At 43.2% G+C, this 23111-nt stretch overlaps 1 protein-coding gene across 1 annotated transcript in view; it reads right to left on the minus strand.

The window, feature by feature from the left end:
- Positions 1-23111, minus strand: part of LOC144679584 (cAMP-regulated phosphoprotein 21-like) — a 463756-nt gene that overhangs the window by 87087 nt on the left and 353558 nt on the right. The gene's annotated exons all lie outside the window — the stretch shown is intronic.

Below are 23111 nucleotides of genomic sequence, written 5' to 3' on the forward strand. Positions count from 1 at the left end.
GCGTGCACTGGAGTCGGCTGCGCGCCTGCCGAACTGTCAAAGGCCTATTAAAGCCATTTAAAAACTAATTAAAGTAATTAACTGAGCTGCCCATCCAACCTTAAGGTTGGCGGGCAAGCAAAGAGCCTAGGTGGCCTTCGCATTTATCATGAAACCTCATCTGCGGGATGAGGTTTAATGAAGTGTTTATAAATTGAATGAAACTTTTTATTAAAGTTCATTGACATATCCCAGCTCATGTGACATGAGGAGACATCTTAAATGTTTTTTTTCTTTATTAAAATTTTTGACAATCAAGCCAATCTGCCTGAGGCAGATCTGTGCCTCAGGGAAATTTCTGCGCTCTTTCGCGCAGGCCCCGACTCAGCCTCCTCTCCCCGCCCGCACAGGGAGCGCGTCACGCTGGTGTTTACTGATGTATGCACCTAAACCCCCGAGTCTCTTTGGAGTTCCACTGTTCCCAGCTTTTCATTATTTATTAAGTACTCTGTTTATCTTTTTTAAGTCCAAAGTAGATGATGTCATAATTGCCTATATTGAAATCTATTTGTCAGAGTTTTGCCCATTCACTTATCTATTAATATCTCTTTGTAATTTTACACTTCCATCTACACTGCTTACAATGCCACCTTCATTTGTCTCAATGGCAAATTTGGATATATGGCTTTCTATTGCATTGTCTAAGTTGACAAATTGAGGCCCCAACACCAGATCCTTGAGCGACACACCAGGGGCCATAACTTCCTTGGAGTGGCAATCAGTATCAGACTGCGACTCCATGCCCAATTAGTTACTCTAAATTTCTTCCGTACCTGTCTCACCCAACCTTCTAAGTCAGGCCGGGCGAGATCCCATGGCGGGGTTCAGACATCATGAGGGTGGGGGGTGTCAGACATTGGGGGGGTGCTGGGATCAGACTTTGGAAAGATGTGGGGGTGCCGACATTGGAGGGAGATGGGGGGCGCAGACATCAAGGGGAGGTGTTGGACATTGGGGAGGGTGGGGGGGGTTGGACATCGGAGGGGATGGTGGGGGTCGGACATTGGGGCGAATGGTGTCGGAGGTCAGGATTGAGGACCATTTGGGTTGGGAGGTGGGGTTGGGATGGCAGGGAGGAGGGGTCAGTACTGTGGGGAGGGGTTGGGCCTTTGGGGGGTAGGTGGATCGAGGCAGGTCAGGTTGGGGGAGAATCCCATGAGGAGTCAGGGGGGTGGGGACTACAGTGTGGGGGAGTAGTCAGGGGATGGGGAAAGGCCTCTGGGGGTCAGGGATGTGATTTGGGGGCGGGGGGAGTCCCCTGGGAGGTTGGGATGTGGATGGAGTCCCGGTTGCGGGGGGGCGGTCCATGTCTTTACAATAGTTACCCCGAAGTTAAGAGGTTTTAATTCTTCTAACTTTTTCAGAGTAACTATTTGTGTAACAGCCAGAACCATCCGAAGTTTGTGATTTAAATCTAATTTTCGGATAGTTCCCAGAGCAGGACAATTGAGCAGGGAAAGTTTGCACTTCTGGGCAATTGCCATGCAAACCCCAAGCTTTGAAGTCCTGGGAGGGGTTCCCTAGTGCATCTTTGGGTACTCCCCAATTTCGACGCTGGGGAGCTCGGACGTTACAGCCCTATGAGTCACATACTGTTAATTAGAGTACCTGCCTGTTAACCCTAATCTCTGGCCCCTGTTGCTCAGCCAATTTTCTAACCAGGTCAATAATTTGCCTTCAATTCCAAGAGCTTCATCTTTAGCTAAATGTGTCTTATGAAAGACCTTATCATAACTTCTGGAACTTCATATTAATAATATCTATAGACACAATTTTATTCACCTCTTCAAAAATTGAATCAGGTCCATCAGGCATGACCTACACTTCAAAAATCCATGCTGGCTCTCTCAGATCAGCTGAAAATGTTTAAGATGTTCAATCACCCTACCCTTAATTATAAACTCCAGTAATTTTCTGACAATAGGTGTTAGGCTAACTGGTCTATAATTCTCTGGTTTTCCTTTGTCACCATTCTTAAATAGCAGAAAGACATGCAACTTTCCAATCCAAAGGAATGGTTCCAGAATTGAGTGAACATTGGAAGATTATTGTTAGGGTATCTGCAATGTTCTTACCTATGCCTTTTAAAATCCTGGGATGGAAACCATCTCCATCTGGTCCTAGAGATTTGTCACTCTTTAGTGCCATTACTTCCAGCATTATTGTTGTTTTGCTTACATTAATTTTGGTGAGACCCTGTCTCTGATTCAGTATTTGTTTTGTTGGGGTGTCTGGCATGCTAATCTCTTCCTCAACTGTAAATACTGATGAGAAGTAATCATTCAACATTTCCACCATTTCCTTGTCTCCATTGACAATATCACTGTCATCCATTTTCAAAGGACCCAAACTGTCCGTGATCATCCTCTTTCTCCTAACATAACCTTAAAAGTTTTTGTATTGATTTTGTTATCCCTTGCAAATTTCTTTTCATATTCCTTTTTGTAGCTTTTACTCTCCATTTTATCACCCTTTGTTATTTTTTGTACCCTTCCCATTCGCCAGGATCTGAGCCTTTTTTAATTTATATATGCTTTTTCTTTGTGTTTTATGCTGTCTCTTAGTCATCTGTGGCTGTTTTTTTTGGAAAGTAGAGTTCTTGAAATGTAAGGGTGTAAACTGTTTCTGTATCACACTAAAGTCTGTTTTGAACCCCTCCCCCGATCTTCTGTCATTTTACACACTGAAGTCTTATCTAAGTCGAGTCTTGGTAGCTGTTTTATGTTTTTCCTTTTTCAACAGCACATTTTACATTGGATATCTAGCAGAGGAACAGGCCATTTTTCCCAGCTAGTCCATGCCAATGATTATGCTCCACTCGAGCCTCTTCCCGTCTTTTCTCATCAAAATCTTCCTACTATTCTGTTTTCCCTCCTATGTTTGTCTAGTTTTCCCTTAAATGCATCTATATTATTTGTTTCAATCACTTGCTCTGGTAGCATTCTTACCACTCTTTGGGCGAAGATGTTTCTTCTGAGTTCCTACTGGATTTTTTTGATGACTGTCTTATATTGATGGTATCTAGTTATCTTCCCCACAAGAGGAAACATTTTGTCTGTATCCACTCTATCAAAATCTTTCATAAGTTTAAATTCCTCTATTAGGTCAGCCTTCTATTTTCAAGAGAAAAGAAACACTGCCTGTCAACCCTTTCCTGAAAGCCAAGCATTTCTGGTATCACCCTTGTAAATCTTCTCTGGACCCTCTCCAGTGCCTCGATATCCTTTTTATAATATGGCGATCAGAACTGCATGCAGTATTCTAAGTGTGGTTTAACCAATGTTTGGTACAGGTTTAGCGTAACTTCCTTACTTTTCAATTCTATCCCTCTAGAAATTAAACTGACTGCTTGGTTTGTTTTTTTAATGGCCTTGCTAACCTGTGGCACAGGTTTTAATAATTGATATATTTGTACTCTGAGATCCCTTTGTTTCTTGGACTTGCACCTTCCAAGAATTAAGTGACCTCCCTATTCTTCCTACCAAAATGTACAACAGGACTTCACATTTATCTGTGTTGGACTTCGTCTGTTAATTATTTGCCTTTTTTGCGAGTTTGTTAATGGTTCCCTGTAATTTGTTGCATTTGTTATGATCACAATTAGATAAATGGTCATGCATCATGAAGTTGTTAACTAAACTTGGCTAATTATTCATTATTGAATCTAACATGGCATGTTTCCTTGTTGGCTCTTGGACACATTTTGCAGAAAATTATTCTGAATGCACTCAGGAAATTCTGACATACACCAGTCTTCTTAATTGAATCCATGTGAAAGTTAAAACCCCCCCATTAAAATCACTTGCCTTTGCGACGTATTTGTCTAATCTTAGCATCTATACAATCTACCATTTTAGGACTGCTACCAAGGGGTTAATGCACAACTCCCACCGCAGTCCTCTTTTCTATTTCTTAATTCAGTCCATAATGTCTCCATTGCCTGCTTACCTCACATTACATCCTCACTTATTTTCATCCTTAATCACTAAGGTGATTCCTCCCCTCTAACATTTCCTTTATCTTTCCTGTAAACCTTATTACCTGGTACATTCAGTTCTCAGTTGTGACCATTTTGCAACCATGCCTCAGTAATGTTTACCATGTCATACTGCCAAGCTACATTTCCACCTGCAATTTGTTCATTATACTCCATATGTTTATACACTTATGGGTACGCCATACACTCTAACTTGTCCTTCTGCTCTCATGTTTTATTCACATTTTTTATTTCTCTTTCCTTAAATAATTATTTTAAACTTCTAGTTTTCTCTTTTTCTTTAGTGCCTCAAGCACAATTTCTGACCGTTACTCTACTCTTTCTTTTTGGGGCTTCTCCTGCTCCACTGAGGATACAATGCTAAAAATATCACTTATTAGCATATTTGAGGTTACGCCAGCAAACTGGGAGAAAACACAAGGCAATCTGCCTCTTAGAAATACAAGTGTATTCTGTCCTTACAATCATATAGGATGACCTTGGTGGGCGTTCTCTATTCTACAATAGAGAGCAGAGACATCTTAATAGTTTTAAAATAGTGAACAAGATTACAGTGTTGTTCTCCAGTTGAAGGAAGAGTCACCAGATGGTGAAATGAGCTAATCATTACATTTGGCAAGCCTCGTACAACAATTCCATTTGGCATCTCTGCTGAAAAATACACCAGTTGTTCAAGAAACACAAGCACTGTAAGTTTAAATCTTATTTACTATTTAAAAAGAGCCACAAAAAACGTAGCTTAATTGAGGTTCAAAATTGTAAGAGCTGATGACTAGCTGTGATATGCCTTCCAGTCGAGAATTTTCCTGAATCACAAGTTAAAACAAAAATATTGCATTAATGTTGTTGGCTTTGCAAGTTGGATGAGATAAGGGCAGTGCAGGTTGATATCAACCAAACCTTTGGGCAACTGTGAAGATGGGGAGAAAAGAAAAAAATGGAAGAAGACACAATTCATGCCACTCTTGTGCTGCTTCTGACTTCAGTCAACAAATAGGACTGGCAGACGTCTGAGAGTATGCTGCATATCTGCTCTAGCAGCCGGGAAATACTTAGAGCGGAACACAATGACAAATAAAATTGCTTCTCTACTTGGACAAAATCTGCTCTGAGGATGCACTATTGAAGTGTTAATGGCGTAATCAGTAACAAATAAAACTTATAATGCCAACTGCAATACTGCCATTGATGAGGCATTGAATTAGCTACTTCAGGCTGTATGGGCTAATTACCATTTGCTATCATGGAATTGAGCAAGACTAATCTACAGAACCTATCAAGTACCAGCTACCTGTTTTAGAGAGTTTGCCTGTACTCCTGTTGCTGTTTGTGCTGTCGCCACGTGTTAATACAGTTATGCCACCGATACTTGCTGTCTTTGTCACAGGAGGCTTCAAGTTTCGATTTGAGCTGTCTGAGTCAGTACTGCTCCAGGGTCGCTGATCTGTCCACTTCACATCCAACTCTGTACTGCTCTGCCGACTACCTGATGTTTTTCCTGTTGCATCTCTATTACTCCTAAAGCAAAATAAAAGGACCATTAATACCAATTTTGATACTGAATTGATTGAAATCTCATCTTTATTTGCCATATAACAAACCTAAATAGCTGCCTCTTCTTCTGTGTGTCATTGAATGTACTGATATCCTCTAGAAGGCAGCTGATAAAACAAAAAGTACCAGTAAAAATTCTGTATCAAGCACAATAATACCTCCTTCCAAGTAATGTGAAACTGCACACAACGCAAGTTTCCAATCTCAGATAACCCATTAGGTATTAGATGGAAGCATGACATTTTGCCACAGTGAGAGAGGAACAATCAGCAATTTCCCCCCCCAAAATATTAGTATACAAATCAATCCAGTTGCTCTCACCTGCCATTTTGTCCACGGCTCACAGGGTGGCATTACTGGCAGAACGTTGTTGATCAAAAAATGATGAATGCTATGCAAGTAACTGGGAATTGTGGAAGGGCAAGGAATGTTTACTGAAGGGGGTGCAAATAAAGGAACTATATTCCCCTTGTAGTTTGACCTCAATCCCTGCCTGAATCAGTAGATTATTATGTCACTACTCCATTCCAGATAGAGACAAGGTAGGAGAATACAGAACTAACAGAAATAAGGAATCTACTTACTAATTGTAACATTGGTTTAATAGAATAATATACTGACAAGGACTGCACACTTTAAATTTATATTTTAAAAAGAAAAGGAAAGAATGTAGGAGTTCTTATATAACCAACAATTGTGCAAACAGTAGAATAAAAGCTGCAAACTAATGAGAATCGTGTTTTAGTCTTTTTAAACTTTGTGATTAATCTAATTGAGTGGACTGAGCAAAAGAATTTGCATGCTTTCACAATTCAGGAAAATCAGTGGGTATTGAGTGTTATATTTACTCAGCATCCTGCTCTACCTGTCTAAGGAATTCTTAAAAAGCTAAAGGGGAATGTCTGTGCATAGGTGGCCAGGAGGAATGGGAGATTAAGACAGGATGGAAACAAAATTAGCATTGCTGTCTAGTTCATTCTGTTTGAGAAACAGTTGGGCCAGGTTTTCACTATCGAGGTGGGTAGCTCGAGTCGGGAAATTTCCCAGCTTGGCAGGCCCGTCTCGGTTTAAAGTGCCCAGTTACACACAATTTTCACTCCAGGGGCATGTGTGGGATAGAGCCGGGTCCTGCGATCCCAGAGCCAGGTCCTAGGCAGATACGGGGTTGGGTGAGTGCCGAGGTGGGCTGGTTAGAAGGCCTGAGGACTGTGGACAGATCCCCATTATGCAAGCTTGGCTGAGAGCCCAGGCCAATAAATGCATTGCTCAGCCAGGAATCTGTTTTGACAAGTGAAATAAATTGTTGACTTTGCTTGGTTGACATCATTAATGGTTAGAATAAGTTATTTCTGCGATCTCTTTTGTCAATGTATCAATGTATATTTGGATAGGATTAAGAGGTATGAAGTTTTTGAAGCCTCGGTTATTGATACTTTAATGATCTATCTGATTGGCACTTTTATATGGTTGTAGGAACAGCAAATTTTTCATAAAACATTTCTGAATGGGTGTTTTCTTTTCTCAGCAATTCCACATGTCATTGTTATTATATAGTTCATGGTTATGTACATAGTGCATACTGGATGAATGGACTTGGAGGGGGCATGAGTTGGCATTGAGCTGGCAAGGAGGGAATGAGGGAGCATGGGGAATGGCTGGGGGCATGACTTGACATTGGATTGGTATGGAGAGTATGAGGTGCCATGAGGAGTGGTTGGGGGCACGAGTTGCATTGAATTGGAAAGGAGCAGATGAGGGGCCATTGGGAGTGGCTGGGGTGCATGGGTAAGACCTTTTGAACTTACCTTTCAAAAGGTTCCCAAATCCAGACTATGACCATGAGTCATGGAGAAGCTGGCCTGACTCCATAAAAAATATTGGGGGGTGGGGGTTGCTAGGAGATATCTACCCCCGGAATGAAGCCGGTCAGATCAGGAATGCAATATGCAGGCTTGCTACCAGTACCCTTACCCAGTGCTGGTGAAAATCACCAGGAATTCGGACAGGAGTTCTGGAATTGGGTCCCCCCCACCATTTTTAAATGGCTGAGGAAAATGGCTCTGTAAAAATCTCCAGCTATGCAGTTTGTGGTTTTAAGATCAGACAAGTAGTCCAAAATGGCAATATCATCACTTGGGCTTAAGTGCAAGTACAATTTGTCTCAATTATTTTCCATGAAAAACCTGGTCTTCAGCTCAAAAGGAGTTTGTTTATAATATTATGTAGAGGTTTCTTTTGGAAGCAAAGTTATACTTGCCGTAAACTCTACCCAACTGGTGGGAACCGAGTGGGCGAGCAGTTAAAATGTCCCTGATAAGTTGTCTGCAGGAAAACATATTGGAAGCTCCTTTTCAAAATTTAACAGAAGCTTCTGGATAAGGAACTATATCTCCCACCCAAAGCCAGGGAGGGAGGCTAATTAACATATGCTAATCATGGTTCAATTACAATTATGTCATTGGGCTCTAATAATAGCCATTTCAACTACAGCCTGAGTGGGGAAGCTGCCATGACTTCCCCACCAGGCGAAGGCCATTATAAAGAAGGATCCGGAAGCTGAATAGGCCTTATGGTCAGTTGGTTTTTCACTTTCCTTTGATAGGCCAAGAGGAGAAGTGCTTTTTTTGGTCTCATAAGTAAAGCTTAGGCTCCTGTTTCCCTGAACTCCAGCCACCCACCCCAGAACACCTTCCCCAAAGTTATCTCAATGCTGGCAAATGACGCTATATTGTGTAGGCTGGCAGATACCTCCCACCCAATTCCTGACCGTTCTGAGCCGTCAGTGGACCTGTGGCATGTTAGTGAGGCCTGGTGAATAAAATTGCTGCAGTGGATGGGAATCGAATTGAAACCAGCATTTTCTTCCTGGAAATCTGGTAGCAGTTAAAATGTCACCCATTTTCAGGAATTTCAAAAGGCTGAATAGCTAAATGACACACAGGGAAGGAAGGATAAGGCGCACCCGCCAACAACTAAAAGGCCTATTAAGGCCATTAAATTATTAATTAAGAGAGATTTTTTGCTGCCCGTCCAACATTACAGTTGGCGGGCGGGCAAATTAGCCAGGTGGCCTTTGCATTTTTGAGGAAACCTCACCAGCGGGCGGGATGAGGTTTCCGACATTAATTTTAAAAAAATGCTTTGACATAATTTTTATTATGTTTATGTTCATGAGAGTGGGACATTTTTTTCAGATTTTCAAAATCTTAATTTTTAGTTTTAAAATTCTTTGGCTCCATGAGGCAGCTCTCTGCCTTCAGGGAGCTTTCAGTGTGTGCGCCCCCACGCCTGCGCAGATGTCAACGCTCGTGCTCTGCCTGCCCCCACCCCAGTAGCGCTAAGCTTTTCAGCGCAGGTTTCACGCTGACTGGCCAATCAATGGCCTGCCAAGGTGAAATTGCGGTCGGAGCATTGGCGGCGGACCATTTCCCAGCCACTCGCAGGCCCGCCCGCCCGCCCGACCACCCGAAAATCCTGCCCTACGTCTTGTTGTTCACTATTTAAACAGATTCAATCGTTGCTCACCTGTTTTCCACATACAGGCTGTCCTGGGAACATGTGGACTGTAAAGAAAAATGAGACATTTCAGCATATAACTAGATGTATATTCTTGCAGTCCAGCCGAACTTTCCAGAAAAGAGCTCAGTAGCATTTTGTAGACCATACAAGCTTGTACCTCTACTGGTCTAGATAGGTGAGATAATTAGCTGTAATCCACGAAGGACCATTGGCCAACAGAGGGAAACAACTGGTTTATAGCTCATGGGCATCACTCCACATCAAATGTGGGACAAGGTAAGGAGACAAGTCTCCATGAACTAGCATGGGGCCCAGTACGTGGATTGAACTTGCGCTGTTGGCTAACTAAGCTAACAAACTCCCAGGACTCCAATCTGTAAACCACATGGATTCAAATTCCTGCTTGAATATTGTCAATTTATCGGATCATTTTATGGTAAATTACACCCCTTCTCATCAACAGACTGGGCAAATGGACTGGGTCATTAAACCATATCAATGTGCTTGACAGACAGTAGCTATTTATGAGGTGCCCAGTCCAGAACAACTTGCCCTCCCACAAAGGAGGAAGCATAACTGTAGTCATCAGAGAGGGAAAGAATACAGATTAAAGAAGATTTACCACAGGACCCTTTTTAAGCAAAATTTGTTGCCTATTTTTTTCGCTATTTGAATTGCTTTGTTTAATCAGATGATGCTTATAGCTGCATAAAGAATACTGGTTTTTAAGGTTACAACACTTAAAAGGGTGAGGATGTTTAATTGGCATACATAGCTGACAGTGAAGTACCCAGGTTAATGACAACCTTTGTTGATATTTATTTAGGCCCCATCCATGGTTGGATACCTATATGAATATTCATCAAAATTTCAATACCTCCCATTTCAAACAAAAATATCAAAATTACTGAAATCAATTGGTCAAAGTGTTCTTAACAATCATAATGTCTTGCAACTGATCTTTAAAATGAGTGGCAAACTCAAGTAATAAATATCGCAATAATTCAAAACACTGAATCAAATAAATGCTAAAATAAAAACAGAAAATGCTGGATATACTCTGTATGTTAGGCAGCATCAGTGGAGAGAGAAACAGAGTTAACATTTCAGGTCAATGACCTTTGAAAGATGCTATCTGAGCTGCTGAGAATCCAGCATTTCCTCTTTAGTTCAGATTTCCAGCATCTGCAGAATATTACTTCGGTAAAAAGAAATGCTAACCTCATTCAATAAGGCAAATTTTGCAAAGCTCTGCTCCTGATGTAGAAACCGCACTCAGCGGGAGTGAGAATCAGAGGCTCAGTGGTCAGTATGCCTAATTCATGATGTTCCCACCTATTCAGTCATTAAAATGAATGCTTAGAAAATCAGGATTACTGAATCAAAAACAGAATTACCTGGAAAAATTCAGCAGGTCTGGCAGCATTAGCTTTTTGTTTTTATCTCAGGATTACTGAATGTTGGGTGCACTCATCTCTGTGTTGTTTCCCTGTGTTAGGAGCATTGCCTGGCAAAATTTACTCTTACAACATAAATGCCAAAGGAGTTCACAAGGCAGATCAAAATATATTTCAACTTAACTGCACTTCTTTTAATAAATTCATGATGCCACTCTTAAACAGGAACAAAAAATTTTCAAATCAGAACCTCGCTATATATGGATGTCTGCAACTTGTTTAAAACATATACTCATTCCAGAACTACACTATAGAAATTTTCTGCATCCAGTGATATCAGAATACAACTGTGAAATGGGACGGAAAATGGGGCTAGGGGAAGAAACGAGAGAAAATGCAGTGGGAACATGTTTAAGCTGATCTCTAGAGTCTAACATAAGGCAAAATAATGCAGCAATTTAATTTAAATCAAGAAACTCAAGATTCATGTCACAAAAGTTATTTAACTATGTATTTAGTTTAACTTCAACTGCAATGTTGCAACATTTGTACAGATTCTTAGTAAAACACAGTTTAGTGCTTGGGGTTAGGTGGGTATAATGATCAATGTTAAATGTTTGAAAAGTACATGGCCACACATTCCCAATACTCAATCAGTAAAGGCAGTGCAATGACTAAACCATAGAGACCAGAAGTTCCCAGTTTTGATTTATGCTCTGTGTTCAACCAGCTGTAATGACAGAAGAGGCATTATGATTAACCTCAGTACCCTCAAATAAGGGAAAGGAAATCAGCCTGGATTTCTGCTCCCAGTCAGATTGCTACTGTAAAGCACCTGTGGATGTCAGTGGAGGACAAAGTCAAACTTTGATATGATGATGTTCCTTATGATCCAGTGACCTGCCAACACCTACTGTCTAACCTCACATGATGAGCTGTCACTTCCGTGAGTACTCTGCAACTTTAAACCAGCAGAAGCCAGTGCAATCAGAAAAGGAGGAAGCAAATTGCCAAAAAAAAATCCTAAAAGATAACCACAATGAATGTTTAATCTCCTCAAATAATGAACCTCCCATTTCAGTTGCCAAATAATCTACAGGGAAGAGGAAAAAAACCTAAATGCTGAAAAATTAGAAATCACAGTATGATTGTGAGCATCTGAAAATAGGAAAAGCTGGCAATTGGTTTAAGATTGAGATTCTTTGTGACATTGAAAGGTTCTAGCCTTACACATTAACTTTTCTCTTCTCTTTTCACATACTGACAGGTCTGCTGCATATGCCCAACCTTTTCTGCCTTTATTTTCTATGGCCAAATTTGTAATTTTGCCTACCAAAATTAGTCTGGAAATTGAGCTACTTAAGGATATATATTTAAAATAAAGGAACATAGGATTAGACTGAAAGACGTACAGAGAATGTTATACAAACAAGCTCCAATTTTCTTATTTACAACAGTAGATAAATGTTTTTTGATTTTCAACAGAATCTCTATGGCTATTTTCCCATTCAAACTACTGCATGGATTTATAATTAAATTAATTGCCTTGTTTTGACTTATTTTCCATCTGTTTAATATTTGCTAATGGTCCTGTATGTTGAAACATATTAGCTGATGAAGATAAATGGCTTTTATATAAGACCAAAAGCATTTTTACGTGAGATTTTTTGTTGTTGTGGCGGTGTAGTGCAAATCACTTCTGTTATCCACCTGAAAATCTCATGTCGAACTACACTCATTGAATTTAATAACGTCATTTAATTTTAATAGAATCAGCTAACTTCAAATTCCGACTACTAAGTAAACATTCCTCAATTATTTTTATTATATGTTCAGAATTTTGAATTTTATAATGTAGAAATGGGACATGTAAAATAGAAGTTTATTTATGACCTATTTATTTGGGGTATTAGCCATATTTACTTTATCTAATTATGACTTTAGCCTGTCTACAGCCCCGTTTACACTACAGCCGTAAATTTGAAATAGTTTTGAATTTACAGCTGTTTTGGTTCGACAATTAAATGATAGCAATTTATTTACCCTGATATAAAATCTCTCACCCTCCAACACTGGTTTAAATCCAGCACAAAAGCAAAGGATCTGAATCAGTCTGGTATGAACAGTCTGATTTAAATCTCTGCTGAATTTTTGTTCTGCCCAATTAACCAGCACATCCCTCAGACAGGTAATTTAATTTAATCCTGTTCAGACACATGTACTGGTTCAGGGTAGAGGTGAGTGCAAACGCTAGGGAGGCCAAATTCAGTTCGGATCAATCAATCCGAACTCAAATTGATATCCCCGTGTAAATGGGGTACGAGGCTAGCAGAGAAATTACTTACATCTTGTGCAAAAATTCTCTCTCTTACTCGTTGATATTCCTCTTCTCTCTCCTCAATTGATTTACTTCTTCTATCATCTCTAAATGGATGAATCCTATTTTGCTGCAAGATAAACATTTCCTGAAAGGATATGAAATACTGTTCGTTTACACATAAACCTATTTAAAATCCCATCCAACTGAATTGAGGTTTGTGCAGATTAGTTAAAGTACACATATTACTGCCGTCATATGTATGTATAATAGGTTAACTGACTGAGCGGATTAAACATTGAATCGTTTTTGCTGCCGGATATTATCAGGAAAAGTTTTATTCTCAAGCTTCACACAGTGTTACATACCTGATTGTCATCTTTATCCATACTAGAATTATCTCTTTTCAAAATAAATCTTTTCTGGGAGTCGTCGTTTTTCTCATCTTTTATGTGCTCGCAGAACCTTTGTTCTGGTCTGTTGGCATATATAAAAACACAGAAATGCAATCAAACCAGTTTTTCTGCAAAGGTGATTCATTGCCATTTTTCAAAGAACCTTCTTATACCACTGACACATTAAAAGTCCACAATTACTGATCTAGATTGGGACTTTGGGGGGCTGCGATGGGCTTTGAGCCTGTTGATTATTTATTATTTATTTCGCGATTGCAAACTTCCGAAGCCAAGCGATAGTCTCCTCATTTGTTGAATGAATTTAAGGTGAATAATCCATCGCTTAGTCTGTAGAGGGTACACTCCGCGATGATGTGCAGTATTGTTTGTGTTTCTCCACAAGTGCTTAAGAGGTTTGTACTGAGGCCCCTGCAGCGGAGGTTGGCTGCACTTGTCTGTGTGAAACCTATTTAGCAAGGACCACTGTCGCCATGGTAGTTCAAAGCCTGTCATTCACAAATGGGTTTTGTCACAAGGAATTTGTTAGTGACTTCCTGTGTTTCCCATTCCTAGATCCAAAGGATGTCTGCTGAAAAATCTTGCTCAGGAAGGGTGCTCCATATGGGGCAAGATGGAAAGCGGGCAGTAGGTGGATTGGATAGGCCACCTTAGGATAGTAAGTGAGGTGCAGCATGGATGGTTTCAACCAGCTTATGGGTTTTCGTCAGTCGGTGAATATGGTAGAGTGATGTTTGCAAGGACAGGAAGCCAGGGGAGGGGTGTTGAATGGAGAGTTCCAGTTATGATGTGCATCATTGGATAATGCACAGGCTGCAGCAGGAAGGGATAAACTGTAAACTTTGCATAGACTATTGTGCTGGACTGGGTGTGATAGAATCATGTGTGTAAATGAGCAATAAAAGAGATTCATTTACTATAGACAATCATTTCTGAAAGATAATCAGCATTAAGAATAGGTAATATACTTACATTCTAGTATTGCTAGTTTTATTGATAATAACAGATTTTCCAGTTTGATCTACATTATGATCCATTCCAAAATAAGCTGCTACTCTGTGCACCAACATCCGATGATATGATGACATTGGAGGGAATTTCTTATAGTGATTGCTATGAGAGAAAAAAACAAATAAAGTCAATTCCTTCCCGATGAAGAGAATTCATCGAGTTATGACACTAGTCATAGACTTACTTGAAAATAGGAGATCTCTCATGCTAATACACAAGGTTAGGCTGAGAGCAGAGCTTTTGAATGGGAAATAGGGCACAGGAAGAGAAGCAAAACAGTCAGGTGAGCAATGTAATATTGGTCATGGACTGGAGCAATTGGGCACAATGGAATGTGACATTTCCCATACAATCTCCAGCTCATTCACTATAATTTTGGCAGAAAAGCTACACAAACCTTTGAAAAACAGCTCTTTAATCCAAAATTATGGTGGGCAAGCAGAAGAAGCTCAGCGGAAATTCACTCCCACTATTTTTACTCTAATAGGAATTTTAAATGTAGTGCAAATATTCATAGAATTACCTGGAAAAACTCAGCAAGTCTGGCAGCATCAGCGGAGAAGAAATCAGTCAACGTTTCGAGCCCTCATGGCTCTTCGGCAGAACTGAAGCATAGTTTCAACAAGGGAGAAATATAAATTGGTTTAAGGTGGGTGGGGGGGAAGAGACACATTGAGGGTGTGGTGTGAGCAGATAATCAAAAGATGTCAGAGACAAAAGGGTCAAAGAGGTGTTGAAGGTGGTGGTCTTTGTCTGAGAAAAGTGCTAATTAAGAATGGAAAACAGGATATTCAAAGTACAGCTCTAGTGGGGGTGGGGTGGAAAGACTAAAGGTTTTAGTTTTAGATTTAAAAATAATGGAAATAGGTGGGGAAAGAAGAATCTATATAAATTATTAAAAAAGAAGGCGGGTGGGGGGGGAAAAGAAACGGGGTGGGGATGGGGGGAGGGGGAGTTTAAGATCTAAAGTTGTTGAATTCAATATTCAGCCCAGAAGGCTGTAAAGTGCCTAGTCAGAAGATGAGGTGCTGTTCCTCCAGTTTGCGTTGGGCTTCACTGGAACAATGCAGCAAGCCAAGGACAGACATGTGGGCAAGAGAGCAGGGTGGAGTGTTAAAATGGCAAGCGACAGGGAGGTTTGGGTCTTTCTTGCGGACAGACCGCAGGTGTTCCGCAAAACGGTCGCCCAGTTTGCGTTTGGTCTCTCCAATGTAGAGGAGACCGCATTGGGAGCAACGAATGCAGTAGACTAAGTTAGGGGAAATGCAAGTGAAATGCTGCTTCACTTGAAAGGAGTGTTTGGGCCCTTGGACGGTGAGGAGAGAGGAAGTGAAGGGGCAGGTGTTGCATCTTCTGCGTGGGCATGGGGAGGTGCCATAAGTGGGGGTTGAGGAGTAGGGGGTGATGGAGGAGTGGACCAGGGTGTCCCGGAGGGAACGATCCCTACGGAATGCCGTCAAGGGGGGTGAAGGGAAGATGTGTTTGGTGGTGGCATCATGCTGGAGTTGGCGGAAATGGCGGAGGATGATCCTTTGAATGCGGAGGCTGGTGGGGTGATAAGTGAGGACAAGGGGGACCCTATCATGTTTCTGGGAAGGAGGAGAAGGCGTGAGGGAGGATGCACGGGATATGGGCCGGACACGGTTGAGGGCCCTGTCAACGACCGTGGATGGAAAACCTCGGTTAAGGAAGAAGGAGGACATGTCAGAGGAGCTGTTTTTGAAGGTAGCGTCATCAGAACAGATGCGACGGAGGCGAAGGAACTGAGAGAATGGGATGGAGTCTTTACAGGAAGCGGGGTGTGAGGAGCTGTAGTCAAGGTAGCTGTGGGAGTCGGTAGGCTTGTAATGGATATTGGTGGACAGTCTATCATCAGAAATTGAGACAGAGAGGTCAAGGAAGGGAAGAGAAGTGTCAGAGATGGACCATGTGAAGATGATGGAGGGGTGGAGATTGGAAGCAAAATTAATAAATTTTTCCAGGTCCCGACGAGAGCATGAAGCAGCACCGAAGTAATCATCGATGTACCGGAGAAAGAGTTGTGGGAGGGGGCCGGAGTAGGACTGGAACAAGGAATGTTCCACATACCCCATAAAGAGACAGGCATAGCTGGGGCCCATGCGGGTACCCATAGCCACACCTTTTATTTGGAGGAAGTGAGAGGAGTTAAAGGAGAAATTGTTCAGTGTGAGAACAAGTTCAGCCAGACGGAGGAGAGTAGTGGTGGATGGGGATTGTTGGGGCCTCTGTTCAAGGAAGAAGCTAAGGGCCCTCAGACCATCCTGGTGGGGGATGGAGGTGTAGAGGGATTGGACATCCATGGTGAAGAGGAAGCGGTTGGAGCCAGGGAACTGGAAATTGTTGATGTGACGTAAGGTGTCAGAGGAATCACGGATGTAGGTGGGAAGGGACTGGACAAGGGGAGAGAGAAGGGAGTCAAGATAACGAGAAATGAGTTCCGTGGGGCAGGAACAGGCTGACACGATCGGTCTGCCAGGACAGTTCTGTTTGTGGATTTTGGGTAGGAGGTAGAAGCGGGCCGTCCGAGGTTGGGCGACTATCAAGTTGGAAGCTGTGGGAGGAAGATCTCCAGAGGAGATGAGGTCAGTGACAGTCCTGGAAACAATGGCTTGATGTTCTGTGGTGGGGTCATGGTCCAGGGAGAGGTAGGAGGAAACGTCTGCGAGTTGACGCTCAGCCTCCGCAAGGTAGAGGTCAATGCGCCAGACAACAACAGTACCACCCTTGTCAGCGGGTTTGATGACAATGTTGGGGTTGGACCTGAGAGCCTCTGACATGTCCTCCTTCTTCCTTAACCGAGGTTTTCCATCCACGGTCGTTGACAGGGCCCTCAACCGTGTCCGGCCCATATCCCGCGCATCCTCCCTCACGCCTTCTCCTCCTTCCCAGAAACATGATAGGGTCCCCCTTGTCCTCACTTATCACCCCACCAGCCTCCGCATTCAAAGGATCATCCTCCGCCATTTCCGCCAACTCCAGCATGATGCCACCACCAAACACATCTTCCCTTCACCCCCCTTGACGGCATTCCGTAGGGATCGTTCCCTCCGGGACACCCTGGTCCACTCCTCCATCACCCCCTACTCCTCAACCCCCACTTATGGCACCTCCCCATGCCCACGCAGAAGATGCAACACCTGCCCCTTCACTTCCTCTCTCCTCACCGTCCAAGGGCCCAAACACTCCTTTCAAGTGAAGCAGCATTTCACTTGCATTTCCCCTAACTTAGTCTACTGCATTCGTTGCTCCCAATGCGGTCTCCTCTACATTGGAGAGACCAAACGCAAACTGGGCGACCGTTTTGCGGAACACCTGCGGTCTGTCCGCAAGAAAGACCCAAACCTCCCTGTCGCTTGCCATTTTAACACTCCACCCTGCTCTCTTGCCCACATGTCTGTCCTTGGCTTGCTGCATTGTTCCAGTGAAGCCCAACGCAAACTGGAGGAACAGCACCTCATCTTCCGACTAGGCACTTTATAGCCTTCTGGGCTGAATATTGAATTCAACAACTTTAGATCTTAAACTCCCCCTCCCCCCATCCCCACCCCGTTTCTTTTCCCCCCCCACCCGCCTTCTTTTTTAATAATTTATATAGATTCTTCTTTCCCCACCTATTTCCATTATTTTTAAATCTAAAACTAAAACCTTTAGTCTTTCCACCCCACCCCCACTAGAGCTGTACTTTGAATATCCTGTTTTCCATTCTTAATTAGCACTTTTCTCAGACAAAGACCACCACCTTCAACACCTCTTTGACCCTTTTGTCTCTGACATCTTTTGATTATCTGCTCACACCACACCCTCAATGTGTCTCTTCCCCCCCACCCACCTTAAACCAATTTATATTTCTCCCTTGTTGAAACTATGCTTCAGTTCTGCCGAAGAGCCATGAGGGCTCGAAACGTTGACTGATTTCTTCTCCGCCGATGCTGCCAGACTTGCTGAGTTTTTCCAGGTAATTCTGTTTTTATTTTGTTTTGGATTTCCAGCATCCGCAGTAGCTTTTAGCTTTTTATTTTTATGCAAATATTCATAGTTCGCTTTATTAAAAATGTCACTGGTACTGTAAACATTTAACAGGTCCCCAAATAATGAATCATCCAGTTTTAATGCAGTTAGACTCTTCTGACTAGGAGAGGGACAAAAACTACCAGCAGTAAGTCCTGGCAATTTATGTGAAACCTCTGCCAAAGATTTTTTTAAAAAGATCTGTGCTATGCACCTCTCCTGGATAATAAATGTGGTGGTGTTGATTAGACTTAGAGGGAGCTGCAGTGCAGAGTGACACTGGTAGATTATACAAATTGTAGCCAGCCAACTCTTTGAGCATCTTCATTCAGGATAGGATGAACAATGGGAAAGCCCATGAGCGCAAGTCGCAAGCATCTGAAAGAAAAATAGGCCTCTGGCAAGAAGCATTCCTAAAATTGTCTAGTTATGGTATTAAAACCCAGGATGACAAATTGTGAAAGTGAATTCAATATACCTGTTAATTTTAGGGCCAAGAGAAATTGTCATGAAAACAATATTATAAAATCCCAACATGTTCACTAATGTCCTACAGCGAAAGGAATCTGCAACTGCAGTTCTAGCCTGGTCTCTAGTTCACACCACATTGTTAACTCCTAATATTCTATGAAATGGCCACTCAGGGCCACTCAGCTCCTGACCGCATTACAGCCTTGGTCCAAACATGGGCAAAAGAACTGAACTTGAGATGAAGTGAGAGGGACTGTCCTTGATGTTAAGGCAGCATTTGACTGAGTGTGACATCAAGGAGCCCTATCAAAACTGGAGTCAATGGAAATGAGAGGGACAACTCTCCGCTGGTTGGAGTCATACCTAGCACAAAGAAAGATGGTTGTGGTTGTTGGAGGCCAAACATCTCAGTGTCATCTTTGCTGCAAGAGTTCCTCAGGGTAGTGTCCTAGGCCCAACCATCTTCATCAATGACCTACCCTCCATCATAAGGTCAGAAGTGGGGATGTTTGCTGATGATTGCACAATGTTCAGCACAATTTGCAACTCCTCAGATACTGAAGCAGTCCATGTCCATATTCAGCAAGACCTGGACAATATTTAGGCCTAGGCTGATAAGTAGCAAATAACATTTGTGCCAGGCAATGACCATCTCCAACAAGAGAGAATTTAACCATCTCCTCTTGTTGCTCAGTGGCATTATCCCCACTATCAACATCCTGGGAGTTACCATTGATGAAAAACTGCACTGGACTAGCCATATAAATACTGTGACTGCAAGAGCAGGTCAGAGGCTGGGAATCCTGTGGAGAGTAACTCACCTCCTGACTCCCCAAAGCCTATCCACCATCTACAAAGCACAAGTCAGGAATGTGATGGAATACTCTCCACTTACCTGGATGAGTACGGCTCCAACAACACTCAAGAAGCTCAACACCATCCAGGACAAAGCAGCCCACTTGATCAGCACCCCATCCACCATAATAAACATTCACTTCCTCCACCACTGATGCACAGTAGCAGCATTGTGTATCATCTACAAGATGCACTGCAGCAACTCACCAAGGCTCCTTTGACAGCACCTCCCAAACCCGTGATCTCTACCACAGAGATGGACAAGGGAAGCAGATGCAAGGGAACACCACCACTCACAAGTTCCCTGCCAAGTCACACATCATCCTGACTTGGAACTATATCAGCGTTATATGTACCATCAAGGGCAATTATGGAAGGCAATACATGCTGGCCTAGCCAGTGATGCCCATGGGCATGTCCATGGGATATGAATGAATATTAAAAAATCTCAGTTGTGAATAACTTTCTACATAAGACACGATAATAAAAGAATTAGGTGGACCTATTGCCAACAACCCAGGCACTGTAGCAGGATAAGACTTCGATAATCTCAGCCATGCTAAAACTCTGTAAAGTCCTTTTCACTAAAATCTGGAGTCCTGTGCTGAAGTTGAAAGAGGTGTCCAACAACCCGATATAGTTGGCCTCACAGAACCATATTCATCAGTCAATATTCCAAGGCCATTTAATACCATCCAAGGGCAAGTTCTGTCCCATGAGAGGTGAGGGGCAGGATTAGCAGTGAAAGGCAGAGAAATTAGCTTTGTTTCCCAGCCCAGATTGGAATTTTGCCAGCTGCTTGGCGGCAGGCTGGTATGTGGGAAGGCTGGGAAAATGGTGCAGGGTGGCATTGAGGGTGTGCCTGACATCTTCCTGCCACCATGTCATTTTTCCAGTGGCGGGAAAGCTGGCAGATGTGCTGCCCACGGGAGCCCAATTGAGCCATTCAATGGCCAGTAATGCTTCTTCCAGCCTCTGTGGGCATTTTGCCCACATCGAGGCGGGCCTGCCGCCACATGGTGAGACCATCCAGTGAAACCCGATGGTCTCCATATGGGTTCGGAGACAGGAGTCGGGGGGGAAGAGCCTGAGGTGGGGGATAATGGGAGGGGCTGCTGGTAGTTTGTTGGGGGGGTAGTGGGTGGCTCCTTCTTGGACATTCAATAGCTCATAGAGGGATCTACCTGCCTGCCCTCACTGACAAACCCTGCCTCCCATCTTCTCTAACGACCATGGAGGCCTTCCTGCCTGGCTCAGACCCTTTCCTACTCTTCATGGGAGCCTGGCCATCGATGTGCCCCTCATCCTGTAGCTACGACCTCAACAATGGTCACTGCTAGTAATGGTGCGGCTGCGGCTTCCAGCCTCTGATTGGGCTAGCATCTCTTGGAAGCCAGCTGTCTTTCTTAATAGGGATGGTAGCCCCAGCAGCCATATTGGCCACTGCCGGGAATCTACCTCTCTGAGTCCTGCCTCTGGCCAAAGCGGGGTTGCTACCCAACCTTGGCCCTGGCAAGATGACTTGTGCCTCTATCATATAATTCAACCCCTAACTCTGTCATGTTTATGGGCAATAGGGTGTTGAAGGATTTGCTGTTGACCTTCCCTCGTGGGGCGGGAGGAAACTTTAGGTCAGGGTAGATATGTGATGGTTGGCTTCTCTATCTAATTTTCCCATGGTTTCAGTCACAATGATCCGAATTTTCCCGTTGGCAAGTTGGGGGCGGGGCCCGTTCGCCGACACGAAAATGACACGGGATGACGTCAGGGGGAACACCCGATGTCATCCCGCCCTATTTAAATATTTAGGAAGTTGGGCGGACAGCGAAATCAGCCATTGAGGCCATTGACAGGATCATTAAGATAATTAAAGACCTGCCCGCCCAAGCTTAAGGCTGGTGGGCAGGCCAGGAGCCCCAGTGGGCTTCTGAAAAAACATGACACCTCATCCACTGGCGGGATGAGGTTTCATGTCCGTTTTTAAAAATTTTAATAAAATTTCTGTGCTTCTTATTAACATGTCCCATCTCATGTGACATTGTCACAAGGGGGACATGTTAACAATTTTTTTATTTTTCTATTTTTAAAGTTTTTTAGACTGTCAGCAATCTCCCTGAGACGGCACTTAGTCTCAGGGAGATGTGCGCTCTTTCACGCGTGTGAACTTTGACAGTTGAGGAATATGCCTGACTTGGGATGGTGGAGGAAATGGCAAGCCATTATCTCCATTGTGCACTATAGGCCACCAAATAGCAGGAAGGAGAAAGAGGAGCAAACTTGGATGGAAATTACAAAAAGATGTAAGAAGTGCGAGGTGATGCACTTTGGGAGGACTGACACAGCAAGGAAATACACAATGAAGGGTAGGATCCTAGGAAGTACAGAGGATCAGAGGGACCTGGGTGTACATGTCCATAGATCCATACATCTCTGAAGGCAGCAGCATAGGTAGATAAGATGGTTAAGAAGGCATATGGGATGCTTGCCTTTATTAGCTGAGGCATAGAACATAAGAGCAGGGAGGTTATGTTACAGCTGTACAAAACGCTAGTTAAGCCACAGCTGGAGTACTGCGTGCAGTTCTGGTCATCACACTATGGGAAGAATGTGATTGCACTGGAGAGGGTGCAGAGGAGATTCACCAGGATGTTGCCTGGGCTGGAGCGTTTCAGCTATGAAGAGAGACTGGATAGGCTAGGGTTGTTTTCCTAAGAGCAGAGGAGGCTGAGGGTGGACCTGATAGAGGTATACAAAATTGTGAGGGGCATAGATAGGGCAGATAGGAAGAAACTTTTCCCCTTAGCAGAGGTGTCATAAACCAAGGGGCATAGATTTAAAGTAAAGGGTAGGACGTTTAGAGGGGATTTGAGGAAAATCTTTCTCACCCAGAGGGTGGTGGGAATCTAGAACACACTGCCTGAGGGGGTGGTAGAGGCAGGAACCCTCACAACATTTAAGAAGTATTTAGATGAGAACTTGAAACGCCATAGCATACAGGGCTACAGGCCAAGTGCTGGAAAATGGGATTAGAATAGATAGGTGCTTGATGGCCAGCATGGACATGATGGACAGAAGGGCCTGTTTCTGTGTTGTATAATTCTATGTGGAGGATCTTCCGGCCAGCGTGCAGGGGCGGGGCCCACTCGCCGACACGTAAAATGACACGGGATGATGTTGCGTGGAACTCCCAATGTCACCCCGCCTCATTTCCATTTTCAGGTTGGCAGGGGCACAGCCGAATCATCTGTGCACCTGCCGGCCTCTCAACAGCCTATTGTGGCCATTTAAAAAGTAATTAACCTCATTAATGGACCTGCCCGTCCAACCTTAGGGTTGGCGGGCAGGCCTGGAGCCCTGGCAGGCTTAAGAAAAAGCATGAAATCTCATCCACAGGCGGGATGAGGTTTCATGAGCGTTTTTAAATATTCATTAAAGGTTTCAGTGAAAGTGATGGACATGTCCCAGCTCATGTGTCAGTGTCACATGATCTTTTCCCAGGGTGGAAGAGT

This window comes from Cetorhinus maximus, chromosome 4 (assembly GCF_964194155.1).
Source record: "Cetorhinus maximus chromosome 4, sCetMax3.hap1.1, whole genome shotgun sequence".
Classification (NCBI taxonomy): domain Eukaryota; kingdom Metazoa; phylum Chordata; class Chondrichthyes; order Lamniformes; family Cetorhinidae; genus Cetorhinus; species Cetorhinus maximus.